Raw genomic sequence first — 19273 nt, forward strand, 5'->3', positions numbered from 1 at the left:
TGGTTTTTTTTCAAAGTCCCAATCCGGGAATTCACTAAGCACAAATCTCGGCAGTGTCTGGTCTATTCGTAATGGATTTAACGGCAAAGTTCTGAAATACGAATGAATAGACCATCGGTCAAACGCGGCTGTTATTTCATACAATACGGGTATTCACTATTCATTCGTATTTGGGTGTTAGTCTCTGAGTGCTCAAGTGCGGGTCTATTTTTTTGCGAATCATTAAAAAAAGCAGCAAAAAAATAGACCTGCTTTTTCCAGTCGAGTTTGGATAACCATGCACGGATCAGTGAGATCTGTGCATGGTTATCTATGGGAAAGGGTGCATTTAGTGTAAAAACAGAAAAAAACAATGCGTGGGGTCCCCCCTCCTAAGCACAACCAGCCTCGGGCTCTTTGAGCCGGTCCTGGTTGACAAAATATGGGGAAAAAAATGACAGGGGTTCCCCCATATTTCATCAACCAGCACCGGGCTCTGCGCCTTGTCCTGGTTCAAAAAATACGGGGGAAGCGTAGGGGTACCCCGTATTTCTTAAACCAGCACCGGGCTCCACTAGCCAGGTACATAATGCCACAGCCGGGGGACACTTTTATTGTGGTCCCTGCGGCCCTGGCATTACATACCCAACTAGTCACCCCTGGCCGGGGTACCCTGGAGGAGTGGGAACCCCTTAAATCAAGGGGTCCCCCCCTCCAGCCACCCAAGGGCCAGGGGTGAAGCCCGAGGCTGTCCCCCCCATCCAAGGGCGGCGGATGGGGGGCTGATAGCCTTGTGTAAAAAATGAGAATATTGTTTTTAGTAGCAGTACTACAAGTCCCAGCAAGCCTCCCCAGCAAGCTGGTACTTGGAGAACCACAAGTACCAGCATGCGGTGGAAAACCAGGCCTGCTGGTACCTGTAGTACTACTACTAAAAAAATACCCAACAAAAACAGGACACACACACCGTGACAGTATAAGTTTATTACATACATGCACACCTCCAAACATACATACTTACCTATGTTCACACGAGGCTCGGTCCTCTTCTCCATGTAGAATCCTCGGGGTACCTGTAAAAAAAATTATACTCACATAATCCAGTGTTGCTTGTCTTCTTTGTATAATCCACGTACTTGGCAAAACAAAAAAACGGAAACCCGGTACTACAGGTACCAGCGGGCCCGGTTTTCCACTGCATGCTGGTACTTGTGGTTCTCCAAGTACCAGCTTGCGGGGGAGGCTTGCTGGGACTTATAGTACTGCTACTAAAAACAATATTCTCATTTTTTACACAAGGCTATCAGCCCCCCATCCGCCGCCCTTGGATGGGGGGGACAGCCTCGGGCTTCACCCCTGGCCCTTGGGTGGCTGGAGGGGGGGACCCCTTGATTTAAGGGGTTCCCACTCCTCCAGGGTACCCCGACCAGGGGTGACTAGTTGGGTATGTAATGCCAGGGCCGCCGGGACCACAATAAAAGTGTCCCCCGGCTGTGGCATTATGTACCTGGCTAGTGGAGCCCGGTGCTGGTTTAAGAAATACGGGGGACCCCTACGCTTTTTGTCCCCCGTATTTTTTGAACCAGGACCAGGCGCAGAGCCCGGTGCTGGTTGATGAAATATGGGGGAACCCCTGTCATTTCCCCCCCCATATTTTGTCAACCAGGACCGGCTCAAAGAGCCCGAGGCTGGTTGTGCTTAGGAGGGGGGACCCCACGCAATTTTTTTCTGATTTTTTAACACTTTAAACACCTTCTTAAGGTACACAATGAAGCCCTGCACGGATCTCACAGATCCGGCCGGGATTCCATGTGTTTTGTCAGGCAGTGTTTTACTCATCACTCCCGTAAAACACTGCCTGACATTACGAATCACATCGACATCGGAAAATACAAATTTGGAAAAATTGGCAACTTAGTGAATGATCGTATCAGAATTCAAAAAGTTGCAGTAAAATGCACCCGATACCATTCGAGTTCAAACACCCTTAAAAACGGCAAAAACACGAATCTTTGTAAATATACCCCTAGGTTGGCAGTTCACATGTTGACATTGAAAACATAAATTTTCTCTCTAGAGATATCTACAAGGCAGATTACTGGCTCTCCATTGTCATTGATGAGTACTTGTTCAAACACATTTATTTGCAATAAACTTTAATATTTATACAAATATTATTGCTTTAAAAAAAAAAATTCTGCAGCGGGGTACACTGGATTCGATAGGGAATACATTGGGGGTGTAGAGTTGGATCTTGATCTGAGGCACCAACAGGCTAAAGCTTTGACTGTTCCCAGGATGCACTACACCGCCTCTTCTATAACCCCACCTCCTGGCACTGGAGCTCAGTTTTGTAAGTTGGTGCCTGCAAAGCAGGTCACTAACAGGTGGGGCTGTGCTAGGCAGCCCTGAAAAGAGCTTTTCTGCAGCAGGGTACACTGGTTTTCCACAGGGAATAACATAGGGGTGTAGAGTTGGATTGTCAAAGTCAGAAAAATATCATGCTACACGTTGCCATATATTCCCCATGCGCTTGCTCGCTGCACATGCACATTCTCTCCCGTGAGTGCGCATACTCAGTTGCGTGACGGCGCCTCCTCGGCCATGCGCTCGAGCGCATGGTATGTGCATTTACGGTAGAGTTTGTGTGCGTCTAGCGGGCGACTCAATCGTTACATAATAAATCCAAATAGTGCGTTTTATAGATAATGTTCCCCTTAATAATAACTGTAAGTTTGTTTAATGTAGTTGGTCCCTGGACAAAGGAATTCCTCTTTTCATGGTACAAGGAGACATACAGGGTTTGAGCAGTTGTGTTTGGTACCTAACTAAAGAACATTTTATTAGAAACAATCCGGTGCTGGTTGGGTAAAGATTAATCGCTCCGGCGTATAGTTATGGCCATTAGTAGTTTCTGGACATTTATTTATTGTCCATGTGTTGGAAATCCTGAGTTTCCCTCCCACCTGAGCAATTTGATATAGTCACAGCCCACCTGTTCAAACTAACCTATGACCTTTTGTTATGATGCAAGGAGACATTCCTGTGTCCAATGAACAATGAGATTATAGGTCCCTTTGTAGTGTACTGTATGTAATGTATATAAGAACAAGCCAGCCTGAAGCAGCTCAGTCTTTTCTCCACAACGGTTTTCATCATTGACTAACCCAGAGCTGGTAACCAGGACTAGCGCAGCGATTCATTCCTAGTGTGTGTAAGTAATTCTCTGTAATCAACTTGTTCCCTGTTTGTATTGGCCATACTCTCTCTCTCTCTCTCTCACTCTGTTATAGTATAAGATTGTGACGCTATTGTATATTTCTGTCTAGATATTCTGTTAGAATGATATGTTAGCTTGTAGTGTGTGACTTGTAAACTGTTTCCCCTTTTCGATATAACTAAAAGCTTGTTAGTAAAGGTGTTGGAACCTCAGCAGGGTGTCTGTGTCTCTCTAGCTAGTACAAAGGGTTTCTGAGTATCTCAATTGCTCAAACAGCTTGCATACTCACAAAGGTTCAGTGTTAAAATGCATTATAGTACCACGGTATTAAGGTTTACAGTGTAAGCATATTCTGTGTTTAAAGTTTATAAAGGTTACTGTCTGTATGTATGCTCGCTGTGGGTATTCCGTACACCCAGCACAGCGTGTGTACTTAATTTGCGTACCACGTGCGAGGTCTTCATATGCAAATAGCGTACGGAGTGCGTAGCATGTGCACGTGGTTTAGCAGCCATTACGGCTACACGGTATTAGTATATAGCTTGTGTTCTAAGGTAAATAATCAGCTCTATCAGGATCTTGATACGAGGCACCAACAGGCTAAAGCTTTGACTGTTCCCAGGATGCACTGCACTGCCTCCTCTATAGTCCCGCCTCCAGGCACTGGAGCTCAGTTTGTAAGTTGGTGCCTGCAGTGCAGGTCACTAACAGGGGGGGGGCTGCGCTAGGCAGCCCTGAAAAGAACTTTTTAAGAAGAAGCAGGTAAGACTCTGTAAAGCGGACCATCGGCACAACGGACAGGTCTGAAAAGGTCTGAAAGTTGTGCCCTTCGTCCGTTTAGACCGTGACCCTCTCCCAGAGCATCGGTGACTAGGGAGCGCCTGGAGCAAGGCGCCACCTTGGAACACGCCATTATCTGTGGTGAGGAGGGTCGGTCCGGAGTTCATACACTCGGCCTCACTGCCTGCTCCCCCTGCTATGAAAATAGGGGTACCCCTTCCAATCACATCGAGACGCTCATCCAAACAACACTTCCCAGATACTCTTTTCACTTTTCAACAATAAGCTCTGGACTTACATTGTTTCATTCACATATACCGGCATCCATACACAGAGTAGTGGAACGTCAAACTCTGAAGTGGACTTTCTAATTAGCATTGTCAGCGTGTACTACCTTGTAGTTCAGATCTATCCACACACTACCCATCCCCTACCTTTAATGATTTTTTGTTTTACATTGCTATCTTTTTCTTTTTGAATGTATTACAGATTAGTTGTTTTTGTATAGACAGTAAAAGTTGTTTAAGATACTAACACTGAGTTACATTCATAATATCTGTCTTATATTACCACAGCCTCCCACTATATACAGGAGGCGGCCTCTGATGCAGGTGTAATGGTGGCCAAGGCGTCTACTACGTCTATCCAGGCTCACCGAATTCTGTGGTTGAGGTTTTGGAAGGTGGACCTGGACTCCAAAAAGACCTTAGAGGTGCTCCCTTTTAAGGAAGACATCCTATTTGGGGAGGATTTGAACAAGACTGACTGACTTAGCGACTGGCAAGACTGCGTTTCTCCCAAGTACTAATCCTTCTGCTCCGAAGGCTAAGAGAACCACTTTTCGCTCCTTTAGACCTCCAGGGAAAGCAAAGGGTCAGGCGTATCCGTGACAGGCTCGTGCTTCAAAAAACACTAAGCACAAATCGAAACAATCCTGGCCCCCCGTTATCCTGCTTCCAAACAAGACAAGCCTGCTGCATGACGGGGTGGGCCTCCCCCTTGGGGATCCCATGGTGGGAGGACGACTTCTGCAGTTCACCCAGGCCTGGTTAAAGACCACTTTGGATGCCAGGGTGTGGGAAGTTGTCTCTAACGGGTACTCAATCTCTTTCAAGTGACATCCCCCTCGCCAGTTTTGCACAACGGTTATCCCTGCGGATCTGTTAAAAGCGCAAGCTCTACACTTGGTTGTACAGTCCTTCCTGGACACAGGAGTGGTAGTGCCAGTACCTCTGTCTTAGAGAGGCAGGGGATACTATTCGACCCTGTTTCTAGTTCCAAAGGCAAATGGGTCCTTCCGGCCTATACTCAACCTCAAATCATTGAACAAGTTTGTGAGAGTATCCAAACTCCGTATGGAAACTCTGTGCTCTATTGTACTGGCCATGGAACCCGAAGACTATATGGTATCCCTGGACATACAGGATGCTTACCTGTACATACCTATTGCCATGTCGCATCAGCAATATCTGTGGTTTGCTATTGGCAACCTACATTATCAATTCCAGGCCCTACCTTTTGGACTGGACACGTCCCCTCAGATCTTTACCAAGGTTGTGGCCGTGATGACGGCTCTTCTCCGCCGTCAGGGAATCAGGATCCTTCCATATTTGGACGAATTTCTGATCCTGCTCCCAAGAGATTCTCCTCAGTCATCTGGAACTGACGGTCCAATTCCTACAAGCCCATGGGTGGCTCATCAACTGGAAAAAGTCCTCGCTGGTCCCTGCTCGGAGCATGGTGCACTTGGGTGCACTGCTGGACATACACAGCCAATGATTGTTTTTGTCTCCAGAGAACAGGATCTGATATTTCCTCTCTCGCCCAAGAGTGTCGATACACTCAGCGATGCAAGTACTAGGCCTCGTGGTGTTGGCTTTTGACTTGGTAGAGTACTCTCAATTTCATTCCCGCCCTCTGCAGAGGTTAATCCTTTCCAAGTGGGATGGCCTGCCTCATCGGATCAGGTCTCAAATGATCTCCTTGACTCCGGAGGTTCGTCTGTCACTGAGCTGGTGGCTACAGGACCAACAGCTGAGCAGGGACCGTCCCTTCTGGATCTCCAAGTCGATCCTTCTGACAACGGATGCCAGTCTGCAGGGATGGGGTGCGGTGTTGGAGCAACACTCTCTCTAGGGTCGGTAGACAAGGGAGGAATATCTCCTCCTGTTAAATATTCTGGAATTGCGAGCAGTGTTCAATGCATTGACACTGGCCCTGCCTCTAGTAATGAACAGGCCTGTTCAAGCACACGGTGGAATACATAAATCATCAAGGCGGCACTCGAAGCCGTATGGCAATGCTAGAAGTATCAAAAATTCTGTTGTGCGGCACGCCATCTGCCAGCATTATCGTCAGTGTTCATTCCCGGAGTCCTCAACTGGGAAGCGGATTTCCTCAGTTGTCAGGATATTCACGCTGGAGAGTGGAGTCTTCATCCGGAAGTCTTTCAACTCCTAGTGGACAAGTGGGGCCTACCAGATGTAGACCTGATGGCGCCTCGACACAATCACAAGGTTCCAGTCTTCGGATCAAGGACAAGGGATCCTCAAGCAGCGTTCGTGGATGCACTGGCAATTCCATGGATCTTTCGGCTGCCATACATGCTCCCTCCAGTGTCACTCCTGCCCAGGGTACTACGGAAGTTCAAGCAAGAAAGAGGAATACTACTTCTAGTCGCTCCAGCGTGGCCCAGACAATATTGGTTCTCAGACCTGCAGGGTCTATCGATAGAGTGTCCTCTTCTACTTCCTCAACGCCCAGACCTCCTCGTTCAGGGCCCTTGTGTCTGTCCGGACCTGGCAAGACTGGCTTTGACAGCATGGCTCTTGAAGCTTCACCCCTGAGGGCCAAGGGATTCTCTGAGGCGGTTATTCAAACTATGTTGAAGGCCCGCAAACCGACTTCTGCATGGATTTATTACAGGGTCTGGAACTCTTACTTCACATGGTGTGCTGCTAAGAATTATGATGCCTATTCATTCAGAACTTCCAGGCTTTTGGCTTTTCTGCAACAAGGCCTAGATTTAGGCCTTCGTCTGGCCTCCCTCAAGGTTCATATTTCTGCCTTGTCGGTGTGGTTTCAGAGACATTTATACTTTCACTCAGGGTATTTTCTGGATTCAGCCTCCCTATGTCCCTCCTGTGGCTCCATGGGATCTGTTTGTTGTCTTAAATGCCCTACAAGAGTCTCCATTTGAACCTCTCGAGTCTGTGGACCTTAAATGCCTTATGCTTAAGGTCGTGTTTCTGCTGTCTATTGCCTCTGCTAGGAGGGTGTCAGACTTAGGCGCTTTATCCTGTCGTCCACCCTTTTTTATTTTTCACGTGACCGAGCAGTTCTTCGAACTCGTCCCGGTTATCTCCCTAAAGTGGTATCTTCTTTCCCTCTTAACCAGGAGATTGTGGTTCCGACTTTTATACCTTCTGGTTTATCTTCCAAAGAATGGTCTTTGGATGTGGTACGGGCTCTCTGTATCTACGTGGAGAGGACTGCCTCTATCAGGAGGTGAGATACCCTGTTTGTACTTTTTAGTTTTCACAAATGTGGCTGGCCTGCGAATAAGCAAGATGGATTAGAATGGTGATTGCACAAGCCTATGCGCAGGCTGGCCTCCCAGCTCCTGCTGCTATCAAAGCCCATTCTACTCGGTCTGTTTGACCTTCTTGGGAGGCCCGCTGTGGTGTGTCCACTTAACAATTGTGCAAGGCGGCTACGTGGTTCTCAGTGAACACGTTCATTAGGGTCTATGCCTTTGATACTTCCGCCTCCCAGGATGCTTCCTTTGGACGCTGGGTTCTTGTGCCCGCTACGGTGCGTCCCCTCCCATGAGGAACTGCTTTAGGACATCCCCGATGTATTCCCTATGGAATCCCAGTGTACCCTGCTGCAGAAAAGGAGATTTATGGTAGACTTACCATGGTTAAATCTCTTTCTGCGAGGTACACTGGATTCCACAGGGCGCCCACCCTGCATTGCAATGTGCAGGTGCGTCGTACCTGTACAAAGTGGATCATTGCTGTGTACTGGTTTTAGTGAAAAATCTATTCGCACAGCCGAACGCAAGGTGATTGACAGAAAGAGGGCGTTTATGGGTGGCAACTGACCGTTTTCTGGGAGTGTTTGGAAAAATACAGGCGTGTCGAGGCGTTTGCAGGGTGGGTGTCAGATGTCAATTCCGGGCTCGAATAGGCTGAAGTGATCGCAGCGGCCGAGTAAGGTCATAGCTACTCAGAAACTGCACAAGCTGTTTTTGTACTGCTCAGCTGCACATGCGTTCGCACACTTGCAAAGCTAAAATACTCCCCTATAGGCGGCGTCTATCTGTTCGCAGCACTGCAAAAAATAGCTAGCGAGCGAACAGATCTGAATTAGGTCCATAGTTTTGCCCATCTGCTAACAAATTTGATGCTACGATCAGGTCTGAATTAGGCCCTCAGTCTAAAACTCAGTCACCATGTAAGTTTAAAGCAATGTCTTTCACACCGCTTTGTTTTTCCTAACATATTTCAAAATAACAACTAATAAATGAGTTGGAGATAATAATATGTCACAGCATACCTTTTCATCACATTCATGCAGCAGTTTGAAGGCAAACATCATACAGAACTCCTAAATCAAAGTGAATAAAAAAAATCTGTAAACTTCTGTTCATGACAACTATAAATTGTTTGTTCAAGTTTATAGACATAGGGGCCTGTCGCAGCGTTGGAAGAAAATTGGATGTACAATATGTGCTTCCTCATTGCAAGCTTGTAAAAAATCCTGTTTCTTTGTCTGTAGGCTTGATTGACACAGTTGCACCAGCTTTGTACCAGCACCTCTACCACCACCACCTGCACACAGGCACCTGTAATTCGAGCAAATGTTGAGAAAACGTCGACCATTTATGCATCGACCATTGTGTCGACTTTTTGAACCTTTCAACCTTTTGTACGTCGACCGTAAGCACTGTTAACCTTTCATCTGTTGACCTTTTGTTCCTGTCAACCTAATGCATGTCAACCATATGATGTCTACCTATTGTCTGTCGTCCGGTTGATCATTGATCTATCATCTGGATACCCCTTAAATGAATGATTATAAATGTAGGTTTTTATCCGTGCAGTAACAACAGTTATGTGAGACATGCACTTACAGTACTGTATGTATCTCCTTTTCTCCTGGTTAGACCAAATGAAACAATGTCAGTATTATTCTAACCAACAAAAGAAAACTCTATTTGTAGTAAAAAAAAAAATGTGGTTATTAATAGTTAATCGTTTCTGACATTCTTATGTACATCCTAAATGACAGACCTAACATTGCTGCTATACCAATGTTATTGATGATTAGCTCTGGACACTGCCAACAAACATATTTTCCAACTGTCATTTCTACTCAAGATTCTAAACCCCAAATGCCTTTTCAATACATAGAAATCACTCCTCACCAACTGTAATCTCTCTCTTTACAGGTATGTTTCCATCATTATTCAAGCATGCAATCATTACCCCTGTACTGAAAAAGCTTAATTCTGACCCAAACTGTCTCTTAAATTACCGTCCCATCTCTCAGCTCTTACTCCATCCAAGATTCTTGAGATAAATGCCTACACTCACCTCAGACACTTTCTTGCCTCATACAGTCTGTTGGACCCAATGCCGCATTAAGCCTTGGGAGGACCATACTTGCTTACTCTCCCAGAAAGGCCGGGAGGCTCCAGAGAATCAGGTAGCACTCTCGCCCTCTCCGGGAAAGTGGGCAAGTGTCCCGCATCCAGCTCCCCCCTACGTCCGAACCTCCCACTCCACCTGCTCACCACCGCCCGCATCTCTGGTAGCATTCCGTCACACAGAACACTGCAAAAACTGTAATTCATGCACTCATATCCCGCATTGATTTATGCAATAGTGTCCTTAATGATATCCCCTAAACAGATTTTCACAACCCCATAATCTATTTTGAATGCGGCGGCTAGACTGATCTTCCTTGCAGAATGTTCTTTTACTGCAGCTCTGCTCTGTCATTGGTTACCTGTGTTTTACGGAATTATATTCATATATAAAATACATCTGCTTATATATAAGGCTATCAGCCAGACTACACCTACATACACCTCTTCACTTATCTCCGATCACTATTGCCCTATCTTGCTTTATTGCTAAAAGAAACCATTTTAGCACGGTCAATAACATCATATTATCATATTCTTTTTTTTCATATTTTTACAATGAATTCATTTTTTTTCTTATTTGTTAGCAAATCTACTATTCACCATTTCAACTGGCAATACAGCTGCAACTATCTAACATTATGCTGTGTCTACTCATTCTACCAAACGATTGCGTCATTAGATCAATAAGTCAATGAACAGATATAAAATCATGGTCTCTACTATTCATTTTCAGTCCATGTAAACTGCGTAAAAGTAAAACAAAACAAATTGTTTTATGGTACAATAAAATATATAAATTGGCAATGTAGCACAGTGCAGAACTATTGACTTAGTAATTTTCAAGAGAAATTAATTATTTCTACTTCAAAACTTGGCAGTTTTATGCTTACCACTGAGATACTCTGTAGTTACTAAGGAAATCAGAAACAAATAAGTATATATTTATATATGAACTTTATATATAAGAGAATTGAATAATTAATTAGATATTAATAGAAGACGTTGCTAATATTCTGAACATTGTATTGTCTTTCACGTTATCCTGTAACCTTTACCAAATGCATTTCCTTAGCTCTCTCATTTTCAGCTTTTTTTTTTAGACATCTACTAAATAGTTCTATTAAATGTCTGTACCTGGTATCGGCATGTGCAATGAGCGCCAAATGGTGGCACCCCTTACTCAGCGACCACCAATGACGCTAACATGCTGCTACCAATACCATGGGTGAGCTTGGCCAGTCCACTTCCCGCTATCTTCTGTAACCATTTGACAGACAAAGAGAAAGGGAGGAAGATAGAGAGATGGAGATAGGGCAGGATAATAGTATGTGGTGGTGGTGTGTGTGTGTGTGTGTGTGTGTGTGGGGTGGGGTGGGGGGGGGGGGAGAGGGGCATGGTGGGAAGAGGGTAGAGATGGGAAGAAAGGGAGAGAAGAAAAAAAGACCTGTCTCAACTGGATACCTATATCATCAAGCCAAGTTGCTTTATATTTTATATTGGTTACAATTGTATTGTATAGTATACCAGATACGTCAATAAACAACATTGCCTGATTTATAGTAAGACAAGTACAGTATGCAAGGAAGCTGCAAGGCACAATATTCTATTACATTATGGGAAGCTTGACTATAATTACTGATGTTTGAGAGGAATTATGATATAGTGAATATACACAAGACTTGGATGGATAAATAGTAAAGGTGAGAGGGGTTTGTCTATTTAATCTAAGACCACCCTTTTGAAGGATTAGACAATATAGAGTAGATATACAATACAAAGAAAAAGTCACCAGTACAATATTGATTGCTGGTTTATTATAAGCTTCCCAGCATACGCTATTGTACTGAATGTCATCTATTATAAAATCAAAGCATGAGTCTACTTCCCTTTACTCTAACCCTTTTTTATCTCCTTTCCTGTGCACTTGAGCTCAGCAGGAACTACACAGACCCTCATCCTGGAGAGGTATGTGCCAGTGGTGGTGTGAAATTGTTTAATGTTCTAGGGGGGTAGTATATTTATACATTGGTGAGGGGGGTATTAGTTTTTATCTGGAGATGAGGATGTGTTTTAATTCTGTCTGCAGTGGGGGTGGTGTACCAATGTAGTGTGTGTGTGTGTGTAGGTTTTAATTTTATGTGTGTGTGAGGGTAGTATTCATAATATATTATCTGTATTATAACTTATATGTGGGTCGCTGATGTTCACTGCACTATATGGTGATCACTGCATTATATGGCAGGCACTGCTATGTCCTCTACATTATATGATGGCACTGCAACACTCTCTACAATATATGGCAGTCACTGCAATGATGCATTATATTACATACACTAATGGTTTCTGTGTTATATGGTGCTCACTGTGACGCTCTCTGCATTATATGGTGGGCATTGATGGTCTCCACCTCATCTGGTGGGCACTGCAGTTGCGTTATTTGGTGGTCACTGCGCGGATCATTGTATTACAGTAAATGGTGGTGACTGCAATGTTCACTGCATTGTATGATGATCGCTGTGATGCTTTCTGCATTATATATATAGTTATATGAAAATACACATATACAAAAGCAATTACAGCAAACTTGCATCAGGCCCAGTATGTATCAATTCAATATATAAAACTAGTATATCAGAAGTTAATGCGTGTCATGTGTTTTAAAAGTAGAGTACACTATTGCGCAGACTCCAACAAAATTACTCCTCTGGGGAAAGATAATGACCTAATCAAGATGTCTGCCCATAGTGTAGCTGAGCATGCATGGTGCCATTTTGACACTGTGTATGAGCAACATTGTGGAGGACAAACATCCTCCTCTTAGCTCCAGAGACCTGTGACTTCACCCCGCAGAAACCGCTGTTCCAGAGTCCTGCATCACTACTTACAAAGAAGACAATCACTGGCTGGTGAGCTGCCTACACATCTGCTCCGATGCAGGCTCCACTCCATTACTGAACTATTTGTTGTAACAGTGAGTTGTCAGGTCAGGCTTGTGAGAGGGCTTCAGCAAGTGCACCGAAGATGGGGAAGACGAGACTCTAGGAGGATGGAAACGCAGGATGGATGTAGTTCTTTCTCATGGACCACCAAAGTCTCTAGAAGCTCAGATGTCGCCAGCAGAGAAGAACTTGGCTGAAGAAGAGCGGTTACTACAATTATAATGACTTGAAAGCACGAACTGTAGAAGACTGGGATCTGGTGTAACTGTGGCCAGAAATGACGGACTGTTGAAGACTGGAACTTGGTAAAGTGGAACTTGAAAGAAACTGCTTAAGACAGGAATTGGACTGATTGGAACCTGAAAACACGAATTGCTGAGGATTTAAGATGGATTAGATGAAACATGAAAACACAATCTACTGAAGACTGGAGCTGGAATAGGTGGAGCTTGAAACCATGGACTGCTGAATACTTGAGCTGGAATAAATGAGGCTTGAAAACATGAACTGCTGAAGATTGGAGCTGGAATAAGTGAGGCTTCAAAACATGAACTGTTGAAGACAGGTGCTGGGTGGCTGTATAGAGAACCAATAAAGCTACCAGCGGCACAGGACCACCGGGAAACCCTACTCGGTAGGTGGTGGGGGGGGGGATTAGGTATGATTTACCAGCATGGGATGCCGAATGTCAGTATACCGACATTGGCATCCCAAGCAGTGGAATGCCGGCAGGGGTGTCAATGCAACTAAGCCCCTTGCTGGCTTGGTGGCAAGCTTTGCTTGCCACAGGTTCTATTCTCCCTCAATTGGTGTTGTGAACACCCATAGAGGGGGAATCACCTACCGTGCAGGTATACCAGCGGCAGTATGATGCCCCCGACGGGATCCCTGTGTCTGTATTGTGACTACCGGGATCCGGATGATCAGTTTGCTAACCGCATACCGGTGGACGAACCGCAGAGAGCGGCACTGGATCCAGGGCTGGTGCTAGGGTGTTCAGCGCCCCCCTGCAAACTATAATTTTGCGCCCTCCCATAACTGAAAAAGGGACAACGCATGCTGAAGGCATTATATCAAGAATAAACTGGAACCAGGCATTACAAGCATGCTTCTGGTAGAAGATGAGACCTGTTGAGACACAGCACATTTGAACACCTCCATGTACAGTAGTTTTTATTAAGGCTAGGATGTATTAAGATATTACGTTGCGCTTATAGCCCTCTTACCGCTCCGATGCGGTGTTATTGCAGTGACCCCAGCAGACATGTACACACCACACAGATTGTACGTTGCCTACACCCCGGCGTGACAGCACCGTGCACAGTGGAGGCATTACATGCAGACTGCGCCGACATGGCGGCTCTCATTACACCGGGGTGAGTGACCCAGGGACAGGGACGTATTATAGATCCATTCTCGGGCGCTACATTTGGTAACAGTCTGGGGCCTAGCTGCAGACTATTCCCACCATTCCCCGGTCAGAAGGAAGCAATACGGGGAACCAAGGTGTCATTACACAATGGGAAGGGGAGTGTCGCCTGGGTAGATAGATGTGCCTTTGACTGGCCGCGGCTCCATGACTTCCCATCATCCGCTCACTCGCTGCCGCCTGCAGCCAGCGCTGGGCGGGTAGAGTGTGTGCGGCTCTGGTGTCGCTGCACAGCCAGGAAAGGAGGAGGCTGTGGAGGGAGCAGGAGATGGTGGAAGAGGGGGAGATGTTAGCTCCTGGGTGTCCTCGCTTCCTAGGGAGGGGAGATGTGGGAGGTGGCAGTGCTGCTCCGGGGGAGTAGGAGGCGGAGGGTGGGGGCTTCGGAGCAATAAGAGGGCTATTACTGCAGTGCAACGCAGCTCAGCGCAGTGTAACATCTTAGTACATCCCACCCTTGAGGTCCAGAGGGTGGTTCAGCGTATAGTGAAGGCCACACAGTAAAAGGAAATTAAGTCACAATGTCCTTGGAGAAAACTTCAGAGCACTACTTTGGATGGACTTAATAGAAACATAGAAATGGCAGATGATAGTGTGCATAACACAAATTAATGCCGTAACTAGACATTTTAGCGATGTGTGCAAGAAACGGCATTGGCGCCCCCCACTTTATGTAAAATAGAGGCAGTGCGAGCCGTAGGCACGCACAAAAAATATAGGGTTCATGGGGAAGGGGTGTGGCCACAAAATAATACCAATTCATATTACGGTGCACAGTAGTCTCCATTATTCAAATTAAGCCGCACAGTAGCGCCACTACACCAGGTAGAGCCCCTTTTACACATTACGGCGGACAGATTCCTTTTTTTACACATTACAGCAGACAGCGTCCCCTTTTATCACATTACGGCAGACATCGTCCCCTTTTTATACATTACGACAGAGTCCACCTTTTACACATTACGGCAGACAGCGTCCCCTTTTTACACATTACAGTAGACAGTCCCCCTTTTTACACATTACGGCAGACAGCATCCCCATTTTTACACATTACGGCAGGCAGCATCCCCTTTTTTTATAAATTACGGCAGACAGCGTCCCCCTTTTTACACATTACAGCAGACAGCGACCCCCTTTTTACACATTATGGCAGACATCTTCCCCTTTTTACACATTACGGCAGACAGCGTCCCCTTTTACACATTACGGCAGACATTGTCCCCTTTTTATACATTACGACAGAGTCCACCTTTTACACATTATGGCAGACAGAGTCCCCCTTTTTACACATTACGGCAGACATCGTCCCCTTTTTACACATTACGGCAGACAGCGACCCCCTTTTTACACATTACGGCAGACATCGTCCCCTTTTTACACATTACGGCAGACAGCGTCCCCCTTTTTACACATTATGGCAGACATCGTCCCCTTTTTACACATTACGGCAGACAGCATCCCCCTTTTTACACATTACGGCAGACAGCGTCCCCTTTTTACACATTACGGCAGACAGCAAAATTGCATAGCCTTCTCCTAATAGGATAAAACCGTATAAACTATTTATTAACAGAGCACAATGTTTTTATGTTTGACATACAGTAGTACACATATGTGGGAGCTGCTGTGTCTACATACCTGGGTAGGACACTTTGGAGAAATGGGGAACCAAGCATTCCATTTACACATTACGGCAGACATCGTCCCCTTTTTACACATTACGACAGAGTCCACCTTTTACACATTATGGCAGACAGAGTCCCCCTTTTTACACATTACGGCAGACAGCGTCCCCCTTTTTACACATTACAGTAGACAGTCCCCTTTTTACACATTACGGCAGACAGCGTCCCCCTTTTTACACATTACGGCAGACATCGTCCCCTTTTTACACATTACGGCAGACGGCGTCCCCCTTTTTACACATTACGGCAGACAGCGTCCCCTTTTTACACATTACGGCAGACAGCAAAATTGCATAGCCTTCTCCTGATAGGATAAAACCGTATAAACTATTTATTAACAGTGCACAATGTTTTTATGTTTGACATACAGTAGTACACATATGTGGGAGCTGCTGTGTCTACATACCTGGGTAGGACAATTTGGAGAAATGGGGAACCAAGCATTCCATTTACACAAGTGGTAAATGGCAGCCACTGCATCAGAACTAATCACAGGATGGACATTGACTTTCATGCCACATCACTATTTCATCCATATAACGTTCTGGTTCTCCCCTAAAGCGTACTTACGATGGCTGGCTGGCTGGCATGCAGGATCATTCTGTAGCTGCCTGGTCCAGTGTAGCTCCACCCCCGTAGGCCCCATGTAGCTCCGCCCCCTCAACACCGCATAGCTCCGTTCCCTAACAGCCGAACACTGCCGCTGTCACAGGGGAGTGGGGAGGAGGAGGCTACAAGTTGCCAGCGCCGCTGCTTGTCAGTGTGACAGGCACAGCAGCTGGCTGCAGAGGGGACAGGCGCACAGCAGAGATGCAAAGCAGGGGGAGCGCCTATCCAGTCCGGCGCCTACCTGCTTTGCATCCCTTTGCTGAGTGGGTAGCGCCGGGCCTGACTGGATCCACGCTCCAGCTTAGAGTGCATCAGAAAATACAGCGAGGCACTGAAGAAATGAGCTAGGAGTCTTCAGGGAATTTAGCAAACTGGGTTGAGTACAGGATTACCTGCAGGAGCACAGAGCTGAGACACTTACCTATGAACAGCAATTTGAAGCACTGGAAGTATTACCATGGTCTAAACCCCTTTTAAAGGGAGTGACAAGCTAGGATTGGCTGAGAAACTCAGGAGAACTGCCATTTTCTACAAGTACATGGATTTGGTATCCAAAATGGCGGCTCCCAGGGCCGTTTCTAGACAATTTGGCTCCCAGTGTGAACAGTAAAAAACATAGACATTAATAGACACTAAAAATAGACATTAAAAATGTGCCCCCCCTCCCCCACCCACTATAGACATGGAAAAAAAAATTGAGGGCACGCCAAAGGCGTGCATGCTCCCGGTGACGTGGCGTGGCCTTTCTAAAATCGGCAAGGTCTCACTAAAAATGGGCCTCGCCTCACAGGATAAGACTACCTTACACTGTTTTTGACCCTGCAATAACAGACCTCGGCCACCACAAAAAAAAAAAAATCTAATTCCACCATATTAAGCACCACACAGTAATGCCTCTTGCACCATATTATGCCATACACCACAATGCCTGTGATACATTATGACCTATAGTAAAGCTTCTAATTACTTTTAAATTACCTGCTTGTTGCCAGGGGTTTCACGTGATGGGTGCCATGCTCGTTGCCAGGGGATTCACGTGCTGAGTGTCGTGCTTGTTGCCAGGGGTTTCACGCACTGGATGTCATGCTCTTTTCCAGGGGTTTCATGCGCTGGGTATTATGCTTGTTGCCAGCGGTATAATGCGCTGGGTGTCATGCTTGTTGCCAGGGGTTTCATGGACTGGGTGTCATGCTCGTTGCCATGGGTTTCATATGCTGGGTGGCATGCTCATTTCCATGGGTTTCATTTCATGCTCTGGCATCAATGCTCGTTGCCAAGACAGTGTTAGTATAGTGTTAGTAACTCTGTTACATATTGGCTGGCGGGCGCAAGCTTGGATTTCTTGCTCCCCCTCTTCCATCGTCTCCCTTCTTCTATACTACTCTGCTCATGGGGGCTGAGTTTCATGGAATGACTCGGTTGCGTTGTTATGTCACAATGCAACCGCGTTATTTTGCAAAACTTTGCCCCCACGAGAGGAGTACTATACTAAAGGGAGGAGGGGAGCAGAAGGAGCCACCAAAGTGCTGCGGTGGGCTACCAGCTGTCGCAGCATCACCAGCACCCGAATCGGTAGTCCTGGAGATCTCATGCCGCAGGTAAGTCTCCGGACCCTAAGTATGGCTGTACATTAATTTCCAAAAATAAACCACAGAGCCTGGTTGAGCTACCTGACTGATCATTGCCTAAACAATAACCGCTGGTGTGACTGTCCAGTACTCTGCTCACCCACAAGACTGAACAAACATTCCCAATTATAAGATATGATGTTATAATTTTAATATTACAGATCTGTATTACTAAATTAAATAATCCTCACTGTTCATAATGCACATGTAATTAGAAGAAGGGAGACTCCAGATTTACATAACTCCCTCAGTCTGCCCAGCTTGTCAAGTGTCAGGACTTTGCAGATGTGTATGGAATGTGTTATCTTTATAGGATTCATTATGTTCTCACTGTGAGGTAGTTTTCAGATTATTTTTTAGCAATTATATCACTTTTGCTTGATTTACAAAATGCAGAAACAATGAGAGAAAAAAATCTGTGTTAAGGTTGGTAATGACTCAGTTCACTGACTGATATATCATGGGATCAGTGCTGTAAGATTGGAAAGGGAATATTCTGAAGCAATGTTATGTATCAGTAGATATATTTTCAGTATGCCACGCTTAATAAGGCAACAGGAAAAATAACAATATATCACAGACAGTGGCATTTCTATGATGAGTGCTGGCTGTGTTGATATGTGTATAGTATACTAGATGTTATTAGTAGACACCAGCGGATAATTATTTTGGGAAAAAGCCAGGCGCATAGACTGTACCAAGAACTAGTTTTTATTGTAGTGTTCTGAGAGGGTACAGCTGTATTCACAGTTCTGCTATTCAGATAGTGGTGATGGAGCCGAGCATACAACTGAGGTGATTTGCGGAGCATACAGAGGACCATCTTTGTAAAGGTAAATGCTTCAGTTAATGGAGCATTATGAAAGAAGTGTAGAAACCTGAGGTGTTTTAGGAGAGGAGGGGGCCCATGTGCAGACTCTATCTGGGCCCCCTCCTCTCTCTTGCCGGCAGCCACTAATAGACACAGGGCTCTGGGAAAATGGCACAGAAGCCATTTTACTGGCGATTTTTGAAAACAGCGGCTGCACCATTTTCCTGGTGCTTTTACAGGGCTGCTACAGCAGATGTCGGACTCCGGATAGTTATTGAAAAAATGGGTACAGCATGTGCGGTATGGGCTCCCCTGGACCCAAGGGGCCCGTGTGCACTCCACAAACTGCACCCATTTTAGATACGCCAGTGGTAGTCTAGAGACTTCTAGGGCATAATCAGAGCAGAATGGAAGCTGTACCTGATGTATACATTGCATAATTCCATAGACATCAATCCTATCATATTATGGCAAACTATTGAAAACAGTGGAGAAGCCATATTTGTTGGGCAGTTGTTGTTATTGGCTGAGTTACATAGG

The sequence above is a fragment of the Pseudophryne corroboree genome, chromosome 7 (genome assembly GCF_028390025.1).
Source record: "Pseudophryne corroboree isolate aPseCor3 chromosome 7, aPseCor3.hap2, whole genome shotgun sequence".
NCBI lineage: Eukaryota > Metazoa > Chordata > Amphibia > Anura > Myobatrachidae > Pseudophryne > Pseudophryne corroboree.